The following is a 9,251-nucleotide window of genomic DNA, read 5'->3' as shown; positions in this document are numbered from 1 at the left end:
AGGGGATGTGAGAGGGGTGGTCAGATGGGGGATTCAGAACACAAGGAAGGAGAACATGTTCTAACATCGACTGCGGTGAGAATTAGACAATTCTTCTTACTATGATTGAACTAATGAATTATATGATAGGTGCATTATAAACCAATAAAACTTAATTTGGAGAGAAGAAATCAAATAACCCATTGCATCGGGCAAGTCTGCTGCAAAAGACCTGCGAAGAGGTTTATAAAGCAAAGGTGTCACTTTGATGTCAGAGGTGTGTCTGACTTAAGCTATGGTGTTTTGATGGTCTCATATGTATATGAGAGTTGGGCAATAAAAAGGAAAACTGAAGAAGAATTGTTTCATTTAAATTGTGGTGTTAGAAAATAATATTCCACATGTATTACTGGAAGAATAGATACCTTTATGTCTTGGAGAAAATAAGCCAGAATGTTCTTTAGAAGCAAATATGAGGAGACTCTGTTTGCTTACTTTGGACAGGTGATCTCTCAGGAGGGAAGACTTCCTGAAGAAGGACCTCAGAAGTAGAGGATTTCTGAAGAAGAAAATGACCCTCTGTGAGATAGGTTGGCACTGTGGCTGCAACAATGGGCTGAAGCAATGATCGCTAGGGTGGGCATGGGCTCAATTGTGCTCCTGTGGAAGCTGAACTTACACCAGGAGCAGTTGATTGTGAGGAAGGCACAGGAAGGCGTAGGGTTTGCCCTGTTACACACAGCATTACCTCTGAGTTGGACTTGGGTTCAATGGCAATAAGAACAGATCTGGAACAAGAGCTGCCATCTGAGTCATAATTTGATGAAGTTACAAGATTCTGTTATAATTCTCCAAGATCTGATATTTAATTTATCTTATATTTTGCTTAGGACACACATGTGAGGGTGAACTTGGATTTAATAGGAACCGTTGCATTCAGCGAGTTCTCAATATAGTGGTCCCTTCAGGGAAACGGGCTCCATGTCTTAGTTTATAAGCTTAGCTGCCTTCACACACTCTATTTTAGCCTCCTTATAAATATGCATTCTAACATAACCCCTCCATTCGAACTAGACTCACAATTTCCCTAATGACTGAGCCAGCTTTCATGAATATGGCTTTCGACATGAATTTCTGTGACTCTTGACTGGGGAAAGAGGATCTCTATCACCATCCAATCTTGCCATCATCTGTTTTGTGTGCCATATTCTCTGATCTGTTTCCAATGCAGTGGTTTATTTGAAAAGAAGAGTGACCCCCCTGTCAGACTTTTCTCCTGAAACATGTAGGTAAGTTATTTATATATATGTAAGTGATATATATATATATATATATATACATAAGTGATATATACCTCAAAGTTTTATTTGCAAAGGAAAAGGATGAAATGGGTCGACACTGGGACACATCATTTAGGGTGTAGATCAATGCACTCACTAGGGGCTATTTAGTGAAATACAAGGAGATGCAGTCAGCTCCTGAGCCAGTGTCCCAAACCAAAGGCATTGCCATCGAGTCAATGCTGACTCATAATGACTGAATAGGACAGAGTAGACTTGCCTCTCTGGGTTCCCAAAACTGTAAATCTTTACAGGAGTAGAAAGCCAAGTCTTTCTCTCACAGACTCTGCTGACATTATGCTTAGCCCCCCAATGAGAGGCAGAGCCACTCAGCCACCAGGCCTCCTTCCTTGGCGTCCTTGGAGACAGTGCATAAAGCAAAAATTAACCGCGGGATACTGTCTCTGCAAGCTAGGGCCACTGTCCTTCCGGATGACCACATAAGAGTGGAAGGTGATCACCTCATTTGATAACTGCCCATTTCCATGAGTGCAAAGCTACCAAATTAAATCATTCCATAGCTAGCAAATAACATAGTTATGTAACCATGGAAACACTAAGAATCACGGCTCAGCCAACTTCACACATAACTTTAATCACCACACCCAGCATTATGCTTGTCCCATACCTCAGCCTTCCTTACTACCAGATGTAGATCATTAATAGTCAAAAAAGTTAGCTAGTGGTGTTTTTGTTTTTGTTATAGTTTCACTTGTTTTTCCTATGCACACACATACAGATGCACACACATACATGTAAACAATGTAAGAAGCCATGCAACATGTATAAACTAAGGATCTCATAATTTATTATCAAGATGCATTTTTTAAGAGTGAAATGGTATACTCTCTTTAAAGATGATGGGTCAGCATGCATGAACAGGCTGTGCTGGGCAAACAATATGTAGTCCTCCATGAAGTGACAATTACATACGATGCTCTTCCCATTCTGGAAAGTTCTCAGGTTGTATACAAGGAGGGCGCAGAGGGATCAGAGATCAATGGAATCACCTTGTACAGCTGATTTTTTAAGCACCTTCTTTCTGGGCTAAGCTGTTACCATGGAGCCAATTCTGACTCATAACAACACTATGGGACAGGGAGGAAATGCCTCCATAGAGTTTCCAAGAATAACTTTTACAGAAGCACCATAGATCCTCAAAGAGAATCTTTTAACTGACAAAACATCCTTGGAAGAATTGCTGAGGTCTCTGCCATGGACTGTTTGCTTAAGGATTACCAAGCCATTCCATTATCAAGGGGGCTCAGATTCAGACCAGAGTCAAAGCAGAGGAAATAACAAATTGTGTCATTGTGGGGAGGCAGCTGATCCTTAAAGGGAATATGCAAAGATAGAATGGAGTTCAGGGATTCTCTGCATATTAACCACATTGAGCTGCCATGATTCTATTTAGCATGGGCTGATCGCTTAATTTTTGAATAGCAGTCTGGTAATGTCATGGCAGTGTAGAGATAAAAGGCAAAATTGAACATGCACGATCGCTTCTTTCCTATTGCTGAAAAACGTGTCATGCAGTGTTGTAAAAACCCTGTGATATTTGGTCATCAACGTAAGAAAGATTTCTTTTAAAACAAGTTCATGAGTAAACAATTGAGCTCCAAATTTAAGTGTGTTTCCTTTTAAATGTGTGTGTGTGTGCATGTGCTGTTTTTGCTTAATTTTCTCAAATCTGTATGGATGCATTTTGGGGAGCTGTGTGTTGCAATGAAAAATTATGGCTTAAGGAATTCCCAGTAGGCAAATATTTAATTTCTACCTCTCTTGCCTAATGGATCTTTGTCCTGTGCGATTATATGTGTTGTTGTTGTTGCTAGGTTCCACTGTGTCGGATCCAACTCATAGGGACCCTATGTACAACAGAACAAAACACTACCCAGTTCTGTTTCTCTGTTTGAGCCTATAGAATTGTAATTATATTTTAACCTACTAAAGCAGCCACTACATCAATCCGTCTTGTCGGGGGTCTTTCTCTCCCTTGCTTCCCGTCTACTTTCCCAAGCATGATATAGTTCTCTACAAATGCATCGTTCAAAGTGTGTGTTTTACTTGACATGTTCAATTATCTACACTGATGGATTTGAAATTAGAGACTTGGGGAAAACATCTGATCTTCTGATTTGGGTTTAATTCTCTTAGAGGTCAATTGACTGCATTTGATCATGACAGCTCTTCTCTTCAGGGTCGGAAGAATAGCCTCAAGAGCATACCCCACTGTGCCTACGCCACTCGGGATTGATGCAGCTCAAACTAATCCCGGGACCAACTCCCTACACCTGGTTTTGTAATATGTTGTCACTGACTCCTTATTCTTTTTTTTAATCTTTTACTTTTTATTTTAAAGATATATATTTTCTATATAGTTGCACAGCCCATCCCAACAAATGAAATCAATAAGAATACCCCACTAAACTCCGTCTAAATGTGGTTCCCTGTGATTTTATTTCCCCTCCCAGGCTTTTTCCTGAAGGAGCCCTGGGGATATGGTGAGTTACAGGTTTGACCACTAACGGCAAGGTCAGCAGTTCAAAACCACCAGCTGCTCCTTGGGAGAAAGATGAGGCTGTCTATTCCACTAGAGTCAGAGTCTCAGATGCCTGCAGAGGTAGTTCTACCTGTCCTAGAGGGGTCTCGATGGGTCAGAATCGACTCCATGGCAGTGAAAGAGAGAGCTTCTCTCTTACCCTCTATTTTTTTTTTAACAATTTATTAGGGGCTCATACAACTCTTATCACAGTCCATACATATACATACATCAATTGTATAAAGCACATCTGTACATTATTTGCCCTAATCATTTTTTCCTCTTTTCTTTTTTTACACTTTATTAGGGACTCATACAACTCTTATCACAATCCATACATATATATACATCAATTGTATAAAGCCCATCCATACATTCCCTGCCCCAATCATTCTCAAAGCATTTGCTCTCCACTTAAGCCCTTTGCATCAGGTCCTCTTTTTTTTTTTTATAAAGAACATCATATTTTATTGCAGGATACACAAGGAGGAAGTGAAATAAGTGATGCCACATAGCAGTGAATGAGTTTTTAATTAAAAAATTAAAATTTAAAGAACAGTGTTTCTTCTCTTTTTTAAATAAACCATGTTATTGGGAGCTCTCACAGCTCTTAAAACAATCCATACATCAATTGTATCAAGCTCATGTGTACATATGCTGCCATCATCATTTTCAAAACATTTTCTTTCTTCTTGAGCTCTTGGTATCAGCTCATCTTTTTTCCCTCCCAACCCCATGAAACCTTGATAAATTGTAATTATTATTTTCATATCTTACACGATCCACTGTCTCCCTTCACCCATGTTTTTGTTGTTCGCCCCCTTGGGAGGTGTGTATAAACAGGGGTTGGGTGGTGGGTGTTATACGTCGATCATTACAATGGTTCTCTCTTGTTCTCTCTCTTTCCCCTTCTCCCCCCACCTCTACCCTATCCTCATGGTATCGCTACTCCCGTTACTGTTACTTGGCGGGGGGTTATCTCTCCTGGATTAGATATTCATTTTTCTATGCCTGACGATAATTGCAACTTCCGCATGCTATTGTTACTGCCTGCAAGTGAGTTCCCTCATGGATAGACCATGCACGACGGAATGAAATGCTGCACAGTTCGATGTCATCCCCTTGTACGATTGACAGCGGACTGGACTGCTGTGATCCACAGAGTTCGCACTGCCTAGTTTTCAAAAGTAGATCGCCAAATCTTTCTTTACTAGTCCATCTTAGTCTGAAAGCAAATTGTTATGGTAATGCCCAGCCTTCACTAACAAATGGGTGGTGGCTATTGCTTAAGTCTAAAATTCTGGTCTCTCATGTGCAAGTAGAGAACTCTACTGGTCTGCACCAAAATTTCCTCAACTACAATATAAATCAAAATTATCTTGCAATATAGCCATTCCATTATCTCATACATTCAATATGGGCTAATAAATGTTTCCCATCGAAAAACAAATTCTTAAATTGAAATGTTATATTTACATATATTTTATGCATGTTTTCATTTTAGTTGGTATTTAGCATAAATATTTTCCTATGGTTCTTAAGTGGTATGGAAAATTTTGCTCTTTGGATATCTTATAGATAATGTAAACAATCCACATTGTTACATATCAATATGTTTCTAACTTTTATGTCTTATTAGCCATGCTGTGCAGAAATGTTCTCCATTTAAATCCTCATATAAACTGGGAAAATTTTATAACATAATGTAATTCTGTTTTTCTTGAAAATATTCACAGCAGAACATCACCTCAATCATTACTACATGTGCAGTTCAGTGGCAGTGGTTCCATTCTTCAAATTGTGCAACCAAGACTCCTCCTCTTTCAAGTTGTTCCTATGTATTTTTATACACTCATTGCCTCCTAGATTTCCAGTCTAACTCTTTTAAATGGCATTTGCTAATATAATCCTATAGAAACATATGGGGTAGAAATCTCACTCATCAACAAAGACGCTCATTACTAGTGAAGCTAAACTATTGTTGGGTTTTGAGAAGAGAAGACTTCCGGGAATATTTTTGGTTGAAGGTTTGAAATTTAAAGGTTATTTCAGGACAATGGTTTCAAGGAATGATCCAGTCTTCATCACTCCAGGATATCAGGATGCTGTGCATTTTCAGGGAAAGCTTACATAGTTGTTTAGTTTCTCTGTCTGCCCTCTCTACACAAATTATTCATAGACATTGATGGCATTCTTCACACTGTGTGCTCACTGTTTCCATTCTGATAATCCCAAGCAAATACAGTCGTCTTCTTTATTTTTTTCAAAACCATTTCCTTGGGGTCAATGCAGACAGCATATCGTTCCATATTTCCACCATTCAAGCAGTGTTGTATAATGTCCACTACAATCTGTTTCAGAACATTTTCTTCATTCTGTAACTCCTAAATTTCAGCTCCCCTTTACCCCCCGCCCCCGGGTTTCACTAGACACCCCCATCCCAGGAACCGTTAGTCTACTGTTTGTCATTATAGGTTCATCAATCCTGGCTTTCATACACTCAAACTGGAAAATATATAAGAAAAATTCAAGAGGGCTACCCACAGTGACAACCTACATCAGAGATAAATCCCAAATGAAAACACATACACACAGAGAAAATATTGAAAACCAGATCAGGCCCAACGTGTATCTGAGGGGGGATCACGTGACAGGTTTTAACCATTCAAGTCTGAATTGACTACATTTGAGGAACAAAACCAAGGAACATATATGAATGTTTAGCACGATCTCTGAGATCATATAAAAGTGATTTTATAACTGAAATGTTCAAAGCAATACCAAAATAAATAAAATAATATAAAGATCTTTCAATTGCCCCATGACTCAACTCACAGTCAATTATCTACTCACAACAAATCCTTATCAATCCATGTCCCCACAAATTTCCCCCATTCCAAATTTATTTGGGAGTTTTAGTTGAATATAAATTTCAGATTTATATATATTTGCAAAATTCCTCAAGAATTATTGAAGTCTCTGCCCTTATCCACCAATTGTCCATTTGTTGTACTATTTTCTTTATTTATTTCTCATCTCCACTTTCACTCTTTTTTTTTCCCAGAACAGGCTAAGAGTAAGATAGAGACAGAAGGCCCCATTTCTACTACTTACTTCAATGTGAATTTCCCTAGAAAAATAATATTCATCATAATCACAGTGTGAATATCATTATGAGATTTTTTAATTGATGGGATTATATTATGGACTCCATATCCAGCCCTATCAATTGTTCAACTATATAATTACTTTTCTCAAAGAACAGAGGCTGAGTTCTAGATCACTCATCATATTGAACTGCCATGCCTATTGAGTTTATTTTAATTTATAGCTATGCTTATTCTTTTGGGGGGGTGTCTTTTTATTAAGATTAAATAATAATAATAGTGATAATATGACAATAACAATAGGGTTCCTGGGGGGAAGGGTAGGGAGAGAGGGAATAAAGGGGCGTTGATATCAAAGAGTTCAAGAAGAAAGAAGATGTTTTGAAACTGATTGTTCAATTATGCTTGATTCATTTGAATTATGGAATCTTATGACATCTATATGATGATTAATAATTTTTTAAAGGCATGGGTCTCTCTTAATCCTGATGTATTTGAAAATCACAAACCAAGTGTTTGGTAAAGTAAAATTCTCAATTTTTCTTTGTCTCATGTTTTAAGTTGAAGTCATGCATTCTTTAATGGAATACTCTAAGCTTACATTATTCTAAATGAATTATAACATCAGCCACATGATATTGGTTTGCTCCAAAATTGAAGGTGCTAAGTGATTCTTTGGCTAATAATCACTGTCTGACAGTTTTTCCTACTATAAAATTTTTTTTCCCTATGTTACTTTCAAGGTATTTGATGGGAGCTCATTTAAGACCTAAGAGGCCCAGATGCACCATATGTTAAACATCAGGCTGCTAACCAGTTCAAATTCACCATCTGTTTCTGAGTTCGTATTGACTCTATGGCAGTGAGTTTGGTGTGGTTCTGGATAATTTTATTTATCTATCTCCAGAAATAATCAAGGTGGTCTACACCATGTTTATTGTGTGAAACTGCCTGCACTTGACCATATCAGTTTACTCATAATAGAAGATTTGGACATGCAAAGAGAGTAGTCTAAAAGTATATGATTTATGCTAATATATGTGAATGTCTTTATAAAATGTACAAATGGAAAATCTAAAGTAATATGGAAAAGAATGGAGATAATGATGGGATAAATCAGGACTGATCTAACTATTGACATAGAAAACTCAATTTGGTTTTGAATTTCCTAGAAACTAAAACCTTAGCAAGTAGAGAAAGAGAAGAATTATGCTATTTTTAAAAAACAGATTTTCAGAATTCTGAAATATAAATTTAAAAAAACTCTTAGCTATATTACTATCAACACAGAAAATAATCATCAGAATGCTCCATGAGAAAAATTATCCCTTTTGAATCTATTGTTAACAGAGAGATGAAAGAAAGTAAAAAAGAAGAAAAATTAAGTAAAAAGATGGCATTACCTATTAGTGTTGAAAATATTTATGAATTATTTTAGTTCCTCAATTCAAAATAATTAAATTCTTTGAAGAATTTAAATCATGGACTAATGACAGTATAGAACTAAAACAACAGCAATTCCCTTTGTATAGTAATGACTTCATACACGTGATTTTTTCACAAGACTCTTGAATATTTATTACTGAAAAGTGCTTTTCTATTTGTAAACTAGACAAATGTTACACATAAAAATGAACTCTAGATTGAGAAAAACAAAAGATTACCTGAGTTTGTTGACTCCACCCCAAATCATACTGACCTCATATGCAACAGAAGGGAATGTTGCTCAGTCTGTATCATCTTTATGACAATTGGCATGTCTGAATCCACTATTGCAGTCATTCCATAGCACTCTGTAACCTTGGAGGCTCATCTGCCAGCACAACATTAGACACTGTTCTCTTGTGATCCCCAGGGGTTCCCTGAATCATGTTCAGAACTAAATTGCCACGCCTTTCTTCCTGGTCTGTCTTAGACTGAAACATATTCCCCATAAGTGAAATTGAGGGGCTTTGAAATACCAGTGTTATGGGTTCATTCTAACATCCAAGAAGCCACCATGTGACTGACTGAGAGATACAAGTGGTAGCTAGAACATGCGTATCAGTGTAGCTCTCTACCTAGCTCATAAAGAATTGGGAAACTGTCCTGTGTACATACAATGCATACATGATGTATCTCTGTTACTTTTGCAAACTGTGCAACCCCTCAAACATTAGTTTTCTGTGCATACTATGCACATATGCTGGCAGACTTTGTTTGCAGGGGTGTATATGCTAAGCTTCAACACTCTAAGGAGTTCACGTTCTGCAGATTTTCAGAATGCAATGCATTGTTTTGATT

Source organism: Tenrec ecaudatus, chromosome 1 (genome assembly GCF_050624435.1).
Source record: "Tenrec ecaudatus isolate mTenEca1 chromosome 1, mTenEca1.hap1, whole genome shotgun sequence".
Lineage (NCBI taxonomy): Eukaryota > Metazoa > Chordata > Mammalia > Afrosoricida > Tenrecidae > Tenrec > Tenrec ecaudatus.
This window is presented reverse-complemented; position numbering follows the sequence as displayed.